This window comes from Thermobia domestica, chromosome 3, assembly GCF_964235325.1.
Source record: "Thermobia domestica chromosome 3, izTheDome1.hap1.1, whole genome shotgun sequence".
NCBI lineage: Eukaryota > Metazoa > Arthropoda > Insecta > Zygentoma > Lepismatidae > Thermobia > Thermobia domestica.
Window position 1 is genome coordinate 291,340,165 of NC_137456.1, and position 15,724 is coordinate 291,355,888.

The window sequence follows — 15,724 nt, forward strand, 5'->3', positions numbered from 1 at the left end:
GAAGATATTGACATATTTTACAGCCTCACTGAAATTTAAAAAAAAAGTAGTCAGAGAGAGCTTACTTGTCAGGTTTTTATTTTTTAATTTAATTTATTTTTATTTATTTATTTTTGCTTTGTTATGTTCCCTAGTTAATTAATGTTTGGGTTACTGAAAATTAAAACCTTTTTAGTATTATTGTTATGTCATCACTTTGGAACCAAAACGTTAGATTTTTTTCTTGTGTTTTCATATAGGAAGTTGGTGAGTTTGTGCCTTAGCACTGGTTTGGTTTCTAGAACGTAATTGAAGGTCATGTTGAGTTGAGTCTTGGTGGGTTTGAGTTCGTGAAGTGTCAGGCACTGCTTGTGCCCCTGTCTTCTGTTTGTGATGTTTCCTGGCTTTGGGCTGTGACGTATTTATGTTGAGGAGTACCAACGAAGGCCGCGTGATATACAGGTAGCTACAACACAGCTTCAACAGTTAACGAGTGCCATGTCTTTGAATTTCAGCTTTCGTTACGGCGTGATAATGCAGTATAGTGCTAGATTGAAATTCTATGGGTGGTAAAAACGGTATGGTAAGAAATACAACGTAATTGTTATTAGTTTAATTAGTGTTTCTTCATAGTATTGTTTCACTATTTCTAGAAGGAATTAAGTATTAACGAAGTAATGAATAAGCAAAAGCACACATTGATTGACGTTTACTATTTCTCATACTCCATTGAGAATGTTTTGATCCTCAGTTGCGCAAACATCCAGTGTGCGTTTATTTTCTTTCTTTTTTGGGGGGTTTACACTGCCTCACAGATGAGCTCTTTCGTGGCTAAGTGGTCAATGAACACGCCTTTGGCGTGGGACACCCGGGTTCGATTCCCGGCCGGGGGCCGTGGTGGCTCAGTGGTAGAGCGTTCACCTCTGGTGCTTGGGGTCCCGGATTCGATCCTAGCCCCGCCAAGTGAACCTTGTGGTGGACAAACACCGTGTGCGTGGGTTTTCTCGGGGTTCTCCCATTTCCTCCCACTTACTTCATTCCACCATTTAATTCATTGCTCATCATCAGCGTCTCCCTTAGCCTAACTGGCATAACTGTGGGACGTAAAACTCAAAGGTTTCATTTCATTTTTTCTTAATCTCTTGCACCGACCGACAGATCTCGATCAAATTTCCAACGTAGATGCGCTTCTGGCCTGGGAGTGTTTTTAGCTATTTACTTTGACAGTAGAACTTAGGGGAGGGGGAGGAGGGGGACAGAAAAAATAAATGACTTAATTTACTTTGAAGTGTAAAAGTGCGAGCGTTTTCTTCTCTCTCTCTCTCTCTCTCTCTCTCTCTCTCTCTCTCTCTCTCTGTCTCTCTCTCTCTCTCTTCACTCCTCCAGTCTCATCTCACTTTTAGGGCCGCGGTGGCTCAGTGGTAGAGCGTTCACCTCTGGTGCTTGGGGTCCCGGATTCGATCCTAGCCCCGCCAAGTGAACCTTGTGGTGGACAAACACCGTGTGCGTGGGTTTTCTCGGGGTTCTCCCATTTCCTCCCACTTACTTCATTCCACCATTTAATTCATTGCTCATCATCAGGGTCTCCCTTAGCCTAACTGGCATAACTGTGGGACGTAAAACTCAAAGGTTTCATTTCATTTTTTCTTAATCTCTTGCACCGACCGACCGATCTCGATCAAATTTCCAACGTAGATGCGCTTCTGGCCTGGGAGTGTTTTTAGCTATTTACTTTGACAGTAGAACTTAGGGGAGGAGGGGGACAGAAAAAATAAATGACTTAATTTACTTTGAAGTGTAAAAGTGCGAGCGTTTTCTTCTCTCTCTCTCTCTCTCTGTCTCTCTCTCTCTCTCTCTTCACTCCTCCAGTCTCCTCTCACTTTTAGGGCCGCGGTGGCTCAGTGGTAGAACGTTCACCTCTGGTGCTTGGGGTCACGGATTCGATCCTAGCCCCGCCAAGTGAACCTTGTGGTGGACAAACACCGTGTGCGTGGGTTTTCTCGGGGTTCTCCCATTTCCTCCCACTTACTTCATTCCACCATTTCATTCATTTCTCATAATCACCGTCTCCTTTAGCCTAACCGGCATAACCGTGGGACGTAAAACTCAAAGATTTCATTTCATTTTTTCCTCTCACTTTGATTTCATGATTTCGCACTCTGATGAAAAGTATTAAATACCGCCAGGAAAAGTACTAATATATAACCTCTCTTTTAGGCGCCCCTCCAACCACGCGCCCGGGACACGTGCTTTGCTTGCTTGCCCATAGCTGCGGCTCTGTGAGCTACATAAGTAACATACAATGCTTACGTAATACTTTGGGTCATAAGTACTATTAAGAAAGGAAGAATTGCATTTTTTTAACTTTGGGAAAGGAGCTACTATGGGATTAAAGTTAAGGTAGGAAAGGCAACACATTCCAGCCTATGCTTTCACCCAGCAGACATATTGTTTGGAACCAAAAAAATGTGACTTTTGGAATCTTGTACTTAGGTTCACAGCGGAAGCGACGAAATAACTTGAATCATCCATTGTAGCTCTCCCCGCAACCAGTTTCTAAAATGTTGGCAATAAGTTTGCGAAACGAGAGGTGACGACTCCAATTTTGGGTGAAAAGTCGCTATAAGAAATAATCGAGAAATTCATTGTCTATAAGCATTGTAAAAGTTGTAGATGTAAACTAAACAATATGTTCTACTCACTGGCGCAAATCCCGGGGGGGGGGGATGACGGATACATGTCCCCTCCAATCTTGGAACTGAGGGGGACTTCTCCCAAATAATCCGATTTGAAATGTGTTTTTTGGGAGAAATTTGATGATTTTTGTCCGATTGCTACAAAGGAACGTGAGATGTCCCCCAGAATAAGCCTCAAATCTGCAGCCTCCTAACGCTAAAGACAACTCTGATCCTCCACAACATTGTTTTTCAACTTCATAAGTATTTTGGACATCGCCAAAAAAGTATGGTAACGGTCTTACCCTCCCCCCCCCAATGTTGAAGACAGATTTGCGCCGCTGGTTCTATTCACATCTTTGTAAACAGGGCGCAACCAATCCTTTAATTCAGGGATCATTTCATGTTGTTTCGGGTACTTTTGTTCATGTTGTGGTCAAAATAGTTCCGAAATAATTAACACTACAGTACTTACGTTAAGCAATTTTTTGTAAAAGAAAAAGTGCAGAATAATTAAAAGACCCCAGAGGACAAATATAACAAACACCTTCTTCGCCTTTTTTCACGCATCTATAGCTAATCTTGTTGCTATCGGTAATGATGTATTACGTGTGTCTCTCAACGGAAACTCTGCGAACTAAAGGACATCAAGTTTGTAGTTATTCTTCGTTAGAGGGCAAGGGTAACATAACAATGCAGGATTGTGGAGTAGTGAGTACGCTGTATTTCCAAACTCTTCATCACTTGCGCTGATTAAAACAAACAAACAGAAAAAAATAACGTAAAAACTGTTTTGAACTAATAATGCTTCTCTACAGATGAACATTTTGTTTGCAGCAAAAAGTCGCTAAATGTGTAAGTAGGTAAATCGTTATTTAAAAATCACCCAAAAAAGTCTCCAATCGGATTTTTTTTTTGTCGTTATTGTAGGGCGACCATACGTCCCGTTTTGACCGGGACAGTCCCGTTTTAGGGGCGTGTCGCGGCCGTCCCGTCAGTAGATGGAAAAAAGTAGTATTCGTCCCGTTTTATGTAAATGAAAGAAGTAAATAACAAACCCAGTACCTTTACTCCTTTTAAAAGTATTAATAATAACAAAGCGGCAAAAATTGAACTGAAAATCCCTATATTAAAAATACTCTATAGTTCGCAGTACTGCTCGAAAGGCAGCAGAGGTTTTAGCAGTTGGTTGTGTGTTAAACAAACTTCAACGTGTCTTTCCTTTTTCATAAGTACCCGCTCTGTAACGAAGAGAGAGAGGGGGAACTCTGATATCAAGGCACTCATAAGAACAAAGGTAGATCTAAAAGTCTAGTGTTGCAAGAACCTGTCCCGTTTTTAACTGAAAAGTTTATGGTCACCCTGCGCTATCGTTGAGGTCGAATTCCCCTTATTTAGCGACTTTACCCAAAATTGGCAACATTGACCCCCACCGAACAACACCCCGTCATCCTGAGCCTAGCCAGCATAATAGTGGGACGTAAAACTTAAAGATTTCATTTCGAACAACACTCCCAGAAACCTACTGTTATACTATTCTCAAACCACCCTTTCGTACAGTTCTCCCTATTCGAAAAAAAAAAATTGTAAATAGCAGTGTTCATAAATAAATATGGAACTCAATTTCCCTGAATTTTGCAGGTTTTCCAGGTATTAATTTTGCAATTTCCAGGTCTAGTGGAAGAAACTAATAGTACGAGAACACATAAATTTTAAGAATACTATATTTATATATTTGAGAATGGCCACCCTTCTCCCCAATGAACGATTGCAATTAAATATTGAGTCACAAGAAAATAAATAATTAAAATAAATAAAATTTAAGTTGAAAAATATTAAGTTGAGAAGCCTACTAAGGGAATTATATAATACTTTTGTTCCATACTTGAATACATTCAAAATATACAAAAAAAAAATATTGGCTTGGGGAAGTAAAAGGGCCCGCGAGATTTTAACTGATTCTTGTAGTACTCGACGACAGAAATAGATTACTGAAAGAATTTTCAAAATCGGCACAGGCAAACATGAAGAAAATCGCATTTTCAGGTACCGGTTCAAAATGAGAAGAAAAAAGGAGCGCGAGATTTTAACTGATTCTTGTAGTACTCGACGAGAGAAATCGATTAGTGAATGAATGTTCAAAATCGGCGCAGGCAAGCATGAAAAAAAATCCCACTTTCATGTACCGGTTCAAAATGGGGAAGAAAAAAGGGCCCGCGAGATTTTAACTGATTCTTGTAGTACTCGACGACAGAAATAGATTACTGAAAGAATTTTCAAAATCGGCACAGGCAAACATGAAGAAAATCGCATTTTCAGGTACCGGTTCAAAATGAGAAGAAAAAAGGGCCCGCGAGATTTTAACTGATTCTTGTAGTACTCGTCGAGAGAAATCGACTAGTGAAGGAATTTTCAAAATCGGCGCAGGCAAGCATGAAGAAAATTGCATTTTCATGTACCGGTTCAAAATGGGAAGAAAAAAGGACCGCGAGATTTTAACTGATTCTTGTAGTACTCGACGAGAGAAATCGATTAGTGAAGGAATGTTCAAAATCGGCGCAGGCAAGCATGAAGAAAATCGCATTTTCATGTACCGGTTCAAAATGGGGAAGAAAAAAGGGCCCGCGAGATTTTAACTGATTCTTGTAGTACTCGAAGACAGAAATAGATTACTGAAAGAATTTTCAAAATCGGCACAGGCAAACATGAAGAAAATCGCATTTTCAGGTACCGGTTCAAAATGGGAAGAAAAAAGGACCGCGAGATTTTAACTGATTCTTGTAGTACTCGTCGAGAGAAATCGACTAGTGAAGGAATTTTCAAAATCGGCGCAGGCAAGCATGAAAAAAAATCGCACTTTCATGTACCGGTTCAAAATGGGGAAGAATAAAGGGCCCGCGAGATTTTAACTGGTTCTTGTAGTACTCAACGGGAGAAATCGATTAGTGAAGGAATTTTCAAAATCGGCGCAGGCAAACATGGAGTAAATGGCATTTTCATGTACCGGTTCAAAATGGGGAAGGAACAAGGTCCCGCGAGTTTGAACCGCTACGATGTATGTTTACGAATGTGCCCGTCTTCTCAAATTTAGTTAATTACTGTGACACTGAAACATGTGACACAGAGTCACATTGTGGATGACTTTGCAATCGGCAACCACTGCACATATACTCCTCCCGCCCCACAGTTTGATTATTTCGATCCATTCCTCACGTGCTAACGGCATGGTTCAACATCTGCAAGAAAGAGGTAAATGTAACGTTCAATTGACAATAGCTTTTCACCAAATTAAGCTGCATGAAATCTGATTGCATATTTGACATACTGAGAAAATTCTAGCCCGTGGCCATATGTATCACATATCCCACCAGTTCATAAAAATTTTGAACACAAAATTACGGTCGTCCGTGTGACGTACTCCCAAAAGGCCTAATGTGTATCACCCACCTCACATTCAATGAAACCACATCCGTGTAGAATTAAGAAAGGAACCTCTTATGATGTATACAGGATGTCTCAAACGTTCCCTGACATAGGGTAACTCTGTTATTATCAGAGTTACGACAAAATGTAAGAGGAAAAACATTTCGAAATATGACGTTTTCAATCTAAAGTGAACACTTTTTTAAAAAATCGGACAAGATGAATGTGCTGTATACTCTTTATGCACCCAATTTTAAATGAAAATGCAACGTTGTCATTTACCTGGACCCACGACATAAGTGAATGAAGTTACTGTTTGAAACGGGGGCTGGCCATCGACATGTTAGCGTAAAAGACAGTAACTTCACTCACTTCTGTTGTGGGTCCAGGTAAATGGCAACGTTGCATTTTCATTTCACATTGGGCGCATAGAGAGTGTACAGCGCAAACGGGTCATCCGATTTTAAAAATTTAAAAATTGAAAACATCATAATTGGATATGCTTTTCCCTCCTACATTCTGTTGTAACTCTGATAATAACAGAGTTACCCTATGTCAGGGGACTTTTGAGACACCCTGTATACCTTATTTAATGTATGTTTGATGTCACTATAACTGTAGTATAATTTAGTTTGTTTAAATTTACAATTTAATACAAGTAGATTCGGATTTACATGCGTAGGATTTTGTATGCATCTAACTAATGAATTCTTTTATTTTTATGCTTAACTTAGTGACTTGGCTTTGGACTGCAACTGATTATTGTAACCCATTATTGCTTGAGAAGAAACAAGATATCCGAATCTTCATTTGGAGAAATCAAAGGTCTATTGGAAAGCTGGGGATTACAATCATTAATTTCTACATTTCAAGGTGCGTAGTAAATAATATATTGTGTTTATTGTTAAATTACTATTATTGGGTTTAGAATCAATGAAGCACTTCATGATATTTTATGGGGATCAAGATGGGTGCCGGATAGATAAGTATTTGAGCGTCAGGCTCTTATTTCTTTTCAATTTAATATTTAATCAATGATTATTTTTCTCCCTCATTATTCCACCAAATCGTATTCCAAGATCATATATCCATTTTTGTTCGATATATCCATATTTTTGATCTCTTTCATATTTCTATATTTTCAATTTTTGATATTGTTTATATTTCGATATTGCTGTATTTTTCGATATTTCGAACAAGTTTCGATAGTTTGTCGACATCGATTATCTATATCTAAATTCGGATATCCCAAAGCCCTATCGAGCACCCTCCGAAATGAAGTTTTTGGCTATGGACCTGATTAGGGATGCGCACGAGACAAGACGAGACAATTTTTGTTACGAAATTCGAGACAAGATAGAGCTTTTCCAATAGAAACGGATCCAGTTTTCGAGACGAGACAACTTTCGCGGCACCTTTTCGAGAGGAGACAACCTCAAATCTTTTCTCTTGCGCATCCCTAGACTTGATCATGAGTTATCAAAAAAAAAATGTTAATGAGAAATAACATGTAAATACAATATAGGTAGCTAAAACATTTTTGTTTTCATTCTTCAGTAATGCATTGTTATTAATCTCAGGGGGGGCGGTGGCTCAGTGGTAGAGCGTTCACCTCCGGTGCTTGGGGTCCCTGGTTCGATCCCAACTCGCGCCGTGTGGACTTTGTGGTGGACAAACACCTTGCTCGTGGGTTTTCTCGGGGTTCTCCCGTTTCCTCCCACTTTGTTCATTCCACCATTTCACTCATTTCTCATTATCACCATCTCCTTATCCTAACCGGCATAACCGTGTGACGTTAAACTTAAAGATTTCATTTTTTATTAATCTCAGCATTTTATAGTGTATTCTTAAGCTTAAGGTGATGTATAATTAAATTTTGAATTCAGTTAACTTATTTTGTTTCTCAGATTGTTTTTAAAATGTATGTACAATTGTTTATGTTCATTCTCGAGAGTTTAAAGTGACGTATAGTTATTAAACATAGTATTTAATATTGTACTCTTAACGTGGAAGTGATATACAGTTAACTTTTGAATTCAGTTAACATTTTTCTTTCTGAAATTGCTTTAAAAAGTATGTAAAAACGTTTCTATTTTCTTTCTTGAGTGCTAAAAGTAATGCAAAGTTATTAAGCTTACTACTTTATATTGTATTCTCAACCCTAAACTGATACACAGTGCGTTTTTGAATAAATTGTCAAGTTATTTGAGTGATGAACACTGGTAGAAAATCCTGACTACTACTGGAACATTTTGATTTTAAGGTGACGAGTACTGGTGCAAGGATTTTAAAATATTGTTTTTCCTTCAAGGGCTACTCCTTTTTGAATTCTGACTACATGGTCACTATAGGAAGGATCAGTGAGTCTTTCCAACTATGGTACAGCTCCGACAGATTCACGATGCTCAGAGAAGAGACAAAATAGTATGTTTTCAAACTTAAAGTGAGAACCACTGGCGTTTTTACCTTGCTATGCAAAAGTAAGTGAGTACTCCAATGGGGTTCCAATGCGGTACCTAATTTCTGCATTTTAGATATATGGAAATACATGTCTCTAAAATGTAAAGAACTGATTTTTTTAGGGGGGGGAATAAACTATAGGTATGTGGGGCTGGCATACTTGACGCTACAATTCGGAAATTGAATTAAAATATGACTAACGGCTATCAAGATGTTGTCAAATAAAGGGAGGACCAACACAGTTAAGGGGTTTTCGTGTTAGATGCTAAAATTTCCGAAATCGGTCATGGAAAGTTAATAAACACCAGTAGCAATTTCATCTTAAAGTAATTAGATATCTTCATGGGGTGTTAGAACATCATGGAGTCTACCAAAATTAAATTTTAAAAGCTTTTGAAAATATAATCTGACATTTGTAAACAGTATTTGAAATATGTATTTACCCAAAACTTCCAGCTAGTACATCTAACATCTGGAGAAACACTGTGAAATAAAAGCTTGAAATTTCGGAAACAATTATTGGTCGCAACAAAATTAAATAAGATGGTACTTCTATGGGTTAAATCAGTACCTCAGTACAATTTCGATCGAAAGATTAGTTCAGTCCTAGGTTTTCTTCAGGCAATTCCAATGGTTCATCGAGCTGTACAAAAGAATGAAAATTCGCTGTCAATATCTAAGATAGTAACCAAGATAAAAGGAATTATATATTTTATGGCGTAAAAATAGAGATCTTTATATATTTGTACTTTTGGGTCTTTCCTATAAGAAAAAAAAAATCAGAAAACTACTGTATATACCTTAATAGACAATTCAATGGGCGGGGACACAGTAACTTAGTGGTAGGGTGTTTAACTAATCTTTTTTTTTTTTTGCAGAAACTATTGGAGTATTCACTTAACCCGTAGAGATACGATCATACTTAACTCCCTATTTAATTTTAAAATTAAATAAAAGGAAATATTTCAGTGTAGCGACCCACGATTATGCATTTTAGTCTCAGGGAGATTATGATTAAAGCAAGTGAATGTTGTTGACAGAATTGATGGAATGCAAAGGTGGGAGGAGAGTACCCCGAGAAAACCCACGAATACGATGTCCACTACAAACTGACTTGGCCGTGGATCGAACCAAGAACCCAATACACCAGAGGTAAGCACTCTACCACTAAGCCACTGTGCCCCCGCCCATTTAATTGTCTATTAAGGTATATACGGTTGTTTTCTGAAATTTCTTCTTCTTACAGCAAATACTCAAAAGTACAAATCCATGTGGGTCTCTATTTTTACGACGTCATAAAATACATAATTCCTTATATCTCGCTTGCTATATTAGATATTGACAAAAAATGTTCACTTTATTTCAGAGCCCGATGAACGCTTGGAATTGTCCAAAGAAAATTTAGAGCTGAATTAATCTTTCGATCGAAATTGTACTGACGAGTCTGAGGTTCTCACTTAACCCATATAAGTACCATCTTATTTAACTTTTGTTAGGATCAATAATTGTTTTCTGAAATTTCAAGATCTAATACGCTTTTATTGTATGGTGTCTCTCTAGCTGCTAGATGTACTAGCTGGAACTTTTAGGTAAATACATATTTCTAATACTCTTTACAAATGTCAAAATATATTTTACAAAACTTTTAAAATTTAATCTTGGTAGACCCCATGATGTTCTTAAACTCCATGGAAATACCTAATTATTTTAAGATGAAATTGCTACTGATGCTTATTAACTTTACATGACCGGTTTCGGAAATTTTACCACCTAACACGAAAACCCCATAACTATATGGATCCTCCCTTTATTTGACAATATCTTGATAGTCATATTTTAATTAATTTTCTAAATTGTACTGTCTAATATGCAAGCTCCACGTACCTATGGTGTCGCTTTTTATTTCACCATATTTCGGTAACTGTTAGGCGTACCGACTTGCGGTTTCGGTAAACACACACCTCTAACGTTCTTTAAAACGTTATTAAGACATATTTTAGAATATTTAGAAATGAGAGTTCTGGGAATATCATGGTACCCGAAAACCCCCATCAGGGCGTGTGTGTAGTGTATTTAATTGAAACTACTTTTGAGGTTGTTGTAAGCCCTCGTAATTACGTTTCCGAAACTGCACCATCTAGTACGCAAACTCCACAGTTCTGTAGTGTCGCTCTTTATTTTCCCATATCTCGATATCCATAAGGCTTACCGAGTTGAGGTTTTCGGTAAACAGATGTCAGTTCCTTACATTTTAGAGACATATATTTTCATATATCTAAAAAATACAGACATTAGGTACCCCATGGTAGCCCGAACACCATTGAGGTACCCACTTACTTTTGAATGGTAATACATTTTGAGTTGTTGTTCAGCATCAATAAACACTTCATAGTTTTTCTACGTGCAACCCAAAAGTCCATACCTGACCGAACATATTTTGTCCATTTAATCTCAAAAATGTTAAGATACTTTGTATTGTTAAGTACAACCAAATTAAGCACACTGAATATAACATTTTAAATATTTTCTGATTTTTGTTGCAGGTATTTCGTGCATCAAACCAGAATTCTGCTTGAAAGACAGTCAAAAGAAGCAGTGTAGGTTGTGGCTAAAAGTACGCCCTTTCTGAAGACAGACTCAGTTGTACTTACATTATTTTGTACGAATATATAACCCTAATAAAGATACTGTACTACAAATTATTTCTTTCTTCCATAAATTATAATAAAATATTATCTCTGTTTAAAGAAAATTATTGTTAATGTTAAGTCATTTTAATTATTTTTCTCTGTAATAAGAACATTATCCCTAGCAATATTTTTTATCTTTGTGCTATTGCGATTGGATGAAGTAAAATTCTATACGAAGCACTATTATTTCAGACATGCATTAATAACTAATGTATTGTTCTGTATGTAAGACAATGTGTATACTGAACATGTCTAGCGAAGGTGTTGTTTTAATACAGAATCTATAACTCAGCTTTTCAGTAGTCAACTTTATTGGGAATCCGAAGAACGAAGTTAAAAAAAAAATGTTGGACTTACCAGCGTGTGTGTGTTCGAATTCTGGACTAATCCAAATTATCCAGAGAAATCATTATATATTTCTTTGTTGCTATTTCAGATGTATCCTTTATCCAAGTCGTATGAAACGGAGACTTCATACATCGCTATACTTTCTATGAACTATGTTCCGTATTTACTTAATCACTTTGTAACTTTCTCTAGTGTTGACAAGGCCGCAGGTGTCAATCGAATAGTTTAGTGTTTCACTCATGTCACCTTGTGACTAAGGTACGTCCTGTTGGTATATATATGGTACTGGGTTCAATTAGCGATAAAATACATTTTTAGCGTTAAACAAATGCAAAAATCTACACGAAATGAGATACCGTGATCTCTGACTTACGGATAACACCAAGCAACTAATGGTACTGAGTGTGATTGAGTTTACTAATTACTATTTGGCTAAAATCAGTGTTCCTTTATCTATAGTTCTTTTCGTGCTTTGAATTGCAAAGTTTGAAATAACCGTTTTAAATTATTGTGTATATATATCTTCCGAGTAATTCTGAGAATCATTGCTCTTTCTTTAAGCAATGTATGAGACTGTTAAATTGCTCTTTCCTTAAAATGTTGCACTAAGAAGGATGCATCCAGGAAAGTCCAAATTTGCAGAATGTCTATAGCAGGGAAGAATAAATATGTTTAGTCGATGGCTGCACAACGCCTCCGCTGTCACCACGTTGTCACACAGCGAATACAGCGAACGTTTAAGAGTATTCTGCACTTACTATTAGGTATCGGCCTGGGAACTTTGGCGCATCTACCCAGTCTCCTTCTTGGTGTTTCATTTTTAATGGCGAGTACTGAGTAGGAATAATATTGTAAGCGAATGCGTTTCCGGCTGACACCACACTTTTAATTATTGCGACATTTAAAAAAAAATACCTGTTAATTAAAATGTACAGAGAAGTTATTTCTGGAAAATTCTATTCAGGCCTCTTGTGGTAACAACTGCACTTTAGTAGAAGATACTATTAAGGAAAAGAATGAGGTAAAATAATCTTTATATCGTACAAGCAATGGATGATAACAGCTTAATAAATGATTGTACGTAAATCTTGTTTGAGTTTGAATATAGGATTGTATAAGGCTGTGCATTTTGCATTATTATTGAGGTGCTGCAACTAACTAACTGCAAACCATATGATAAATTCTTACAGTAATATATCACATATTGATTTACTCTGTATGGAAACGAAAATAGTTTAATATATGGTTAACCTCCTTTGTGCCAGGGGCGGATCCAGAGGGGGGCGATCGGGGCGATCGCCCCCCCCCCCACAAGAGGAAACTTTCTTATTTTATATATAAATAAACCCATCCATAACAAGTTTGGAGCTCTTAAAAGTAGCAGTATTACCGCCGACCGCCCCCCCCAGAAGTCCGTCCTGGATCCGCCCCTGCTTTGTGCCCATAATTTTAAAATTAACGTTTGTCACTTTTCAACACTTGACTTTGCAGTAGCTTTCCAACGAATTAGCAGGAAGCCCAAACTTATAGGACACCCTGCAGGTAAATACATTTCTTTGGACAGTTTCACTGCTCCAAACTAAGATTTGAAAAGTGTAGTATTGTTAATTTTATTATTATTGGCACAAAGGAGATCAACCATATTTTAAGCTATTTTTGTTTTGATACAGAGTAAAACAATATTTGACAACATTACAGTAAGAATGTATCATGCACTTTGCAGTATGTTGCAGCACTTTAATAATGGTGCACTATACGTATACTCTAGATCCTGCATATGTCCGATCCATACATTACAAGAAGGCAATACGTATTCGATACAGGTAAAATCTGTATATTTCATATGGACAACCTATTAGCTATATACATCCAATCTATACATTACATATGGCCAACCTGTACGCGACATACGTATAATCTATATGCTGCATGCAGACAGTCTGTAAGCTACATATATGCACTCTGTATGGTGCATACGGATATTCTGTATGCTGTATCTGGACAAGCTGTGTGCGACATAAGGAAAATTTGTATAATACATACGTACAATACGTATACTGTATCTAGTCGTACGTATGGGGCACAAGTACAATATAGATGCTGTCTCGGGGTTGAACGCAAGAAACATACGTACAGAACGTATATTGCATACTTCTTGAAATCATGCTCCGTCCTGATAGTCAGTGTATGTCGTCATTATTAACCCACATGCTACATACGACCCTGACGTCACAAAGCTAGATATCATCTCCGTATATACTTGTTACTGCAGATGACGTCACACGAATGACGTCATTGCACTTATGCAGACAGTACGTATAATACATACTTTTTCAGCTATACGTTTGCTGCAGGATGTTATATACGGTTGTACGTTAAGTCCAGAAACTACAGGAATTACGAATGTAACCTACGTTTTTAAGTATGCCACCTACAATTTTTTTTCTCAGTGTGGATTCGGGTATTACCAAATCCAGTAGGCCTATACATTTTAAAAGTTAGATGATGTACTTTTATTATTATTATTATTATTATTATTATTATTATTATTATTATTATTATTATTATTATTATTATTATTATTGGTTTCGATAACCTTCAGCACTATTGAAAACTGTAGGTGAAATTAATTTCATATAACAAGTTGCTGGTTTCAGCCTGATACATCGACAAAGTAAGCAGCCACATACAGGGTGACTCCAAAACAAACAGGAAAACTTTGAGAGGTGATTCAACTTGCCAAAATAATATTAAAACAATTTTCAACAGTTTCTCCTCTCAGACTTTATTTTCAAATAATAGATCTTTGAAAAAGTTTCACGAGGCTTTTAACAACCTGTACCTTTGAATCCAGAAGAGATACAAGCACATACAAACACAATATTTAAGACTCAATTCTTTAGAAAATAGCAAAAATACCGGAAATCATTCAACTTCAATCAGTGGTTGAACACTCACCTCTGACGCATGAGATCCATGGTTTGATTCCAGCTACCACCAAGGGACATTGTCATCAACAGACACCGTGAACATGCTTTTCAGAGTTTACCGTTTCCATTTACTTCCATCTTTCCATCATTATCATCCATCTCCTTTATCCTTCGTGAGTTTTCTAGTTGCTATGTGGATAGTGTACGTGCCTTTCGAGTGGGATACCTGGGTTAAATTCCCGCTGAGAGTTCATGTGGACTAGATCCTACGTTAGCTGTATTTCCACATTTCACATAGCCTTGTTCCTGAACGGAACGATAAACTCAACATAATCAATCAATACCTTAGCCCTCACGCATAATCAGTTCTGTTGACCACTTCTGACACTATATGCAATAATTACAATACTGACTTACTATGACTATGACATTTCCTTAGTTTCCTCACTAGGTAGATCGCTTCTTTATCATTTTCGACAGTAAGAATAACTTGCGGCTGAGCTAATATTGCTAATACAAAGTTAGAAAATGTTTCCTTTGTAATTTCAGTCTACTTAAAGTTTGTTTTACAAAAAGTATAGAGCAAATTTGCCAGCCGTATCTTATCTAAAGTGCTTGAAAATTGCACTTTTCTTCATAGTAAAATAGAACCGCACTGTGCACTCATGAACAGTGACATTGCTAAAGAAAAAAAAGGGTCGAGCGCCATCAGTGGTTTCGTTCGCCCCCGACTGCTCCCCACACGTATTATAGTGTTTTTTAGGTCAAGTAATATAAAACTAATATCTTCGACACACACACAAAAAAAGGATGCTTCCTCCAAATGTCTGCCCCTCCGCTCTCCCAAGATATTAAAGCTTGCGTCATCACTACAACCAACAGTAACATATAATTTATGAATATGTTTATTTGTACTACATTAATTAGGTTTGCATATAGTTTGTACAGTAGATCCTTCATTTTTTGTACTGTCAGCAGAGTCCAATGAATTTCTGCTATGATCTTACTTTTCTTGGCTAAAGCCAACGTCAAATCAAGCATTTATTTTTGCAACAAATCGGAACGGCAAGGATATTTTTGAAGGCAGATGCTTTTCCTGACCTTCCAATTCTTTTGTGGAAATACTCCGTTTTCTACCTAAGTAGACCACCAACAGCGAACGCAAGGTAAGTGACCTTGTCAATATACAAACTGTGTATTTTTTTCTTTCTCTCTCTCG

The 15,724-nt window shown here is 37.2% G+C and overlaps 1 long non-coding RNA gene across 1 annotated transcript; it reads left to right on the plus strand.

Moving 5' to 3' along the window:
- Positions 1 to 228: 228 nt before the first annotated feature.
- LOC145681708 (uncharacterized) lies at positions 229 to 11,343 on the plus strand. Its single transcript, XR_014130862.1, has 3 exons — positions 229 to 441; positions 6,812 to 6,950; positions 11,081 to 11,343. It is a non-coding gene; the product is annotated as an uncharacterized LOC145681708 (long non-coding RNA).
- Positions 11,344 to 15,724: the final 4,381 nt, after the last annotated feature.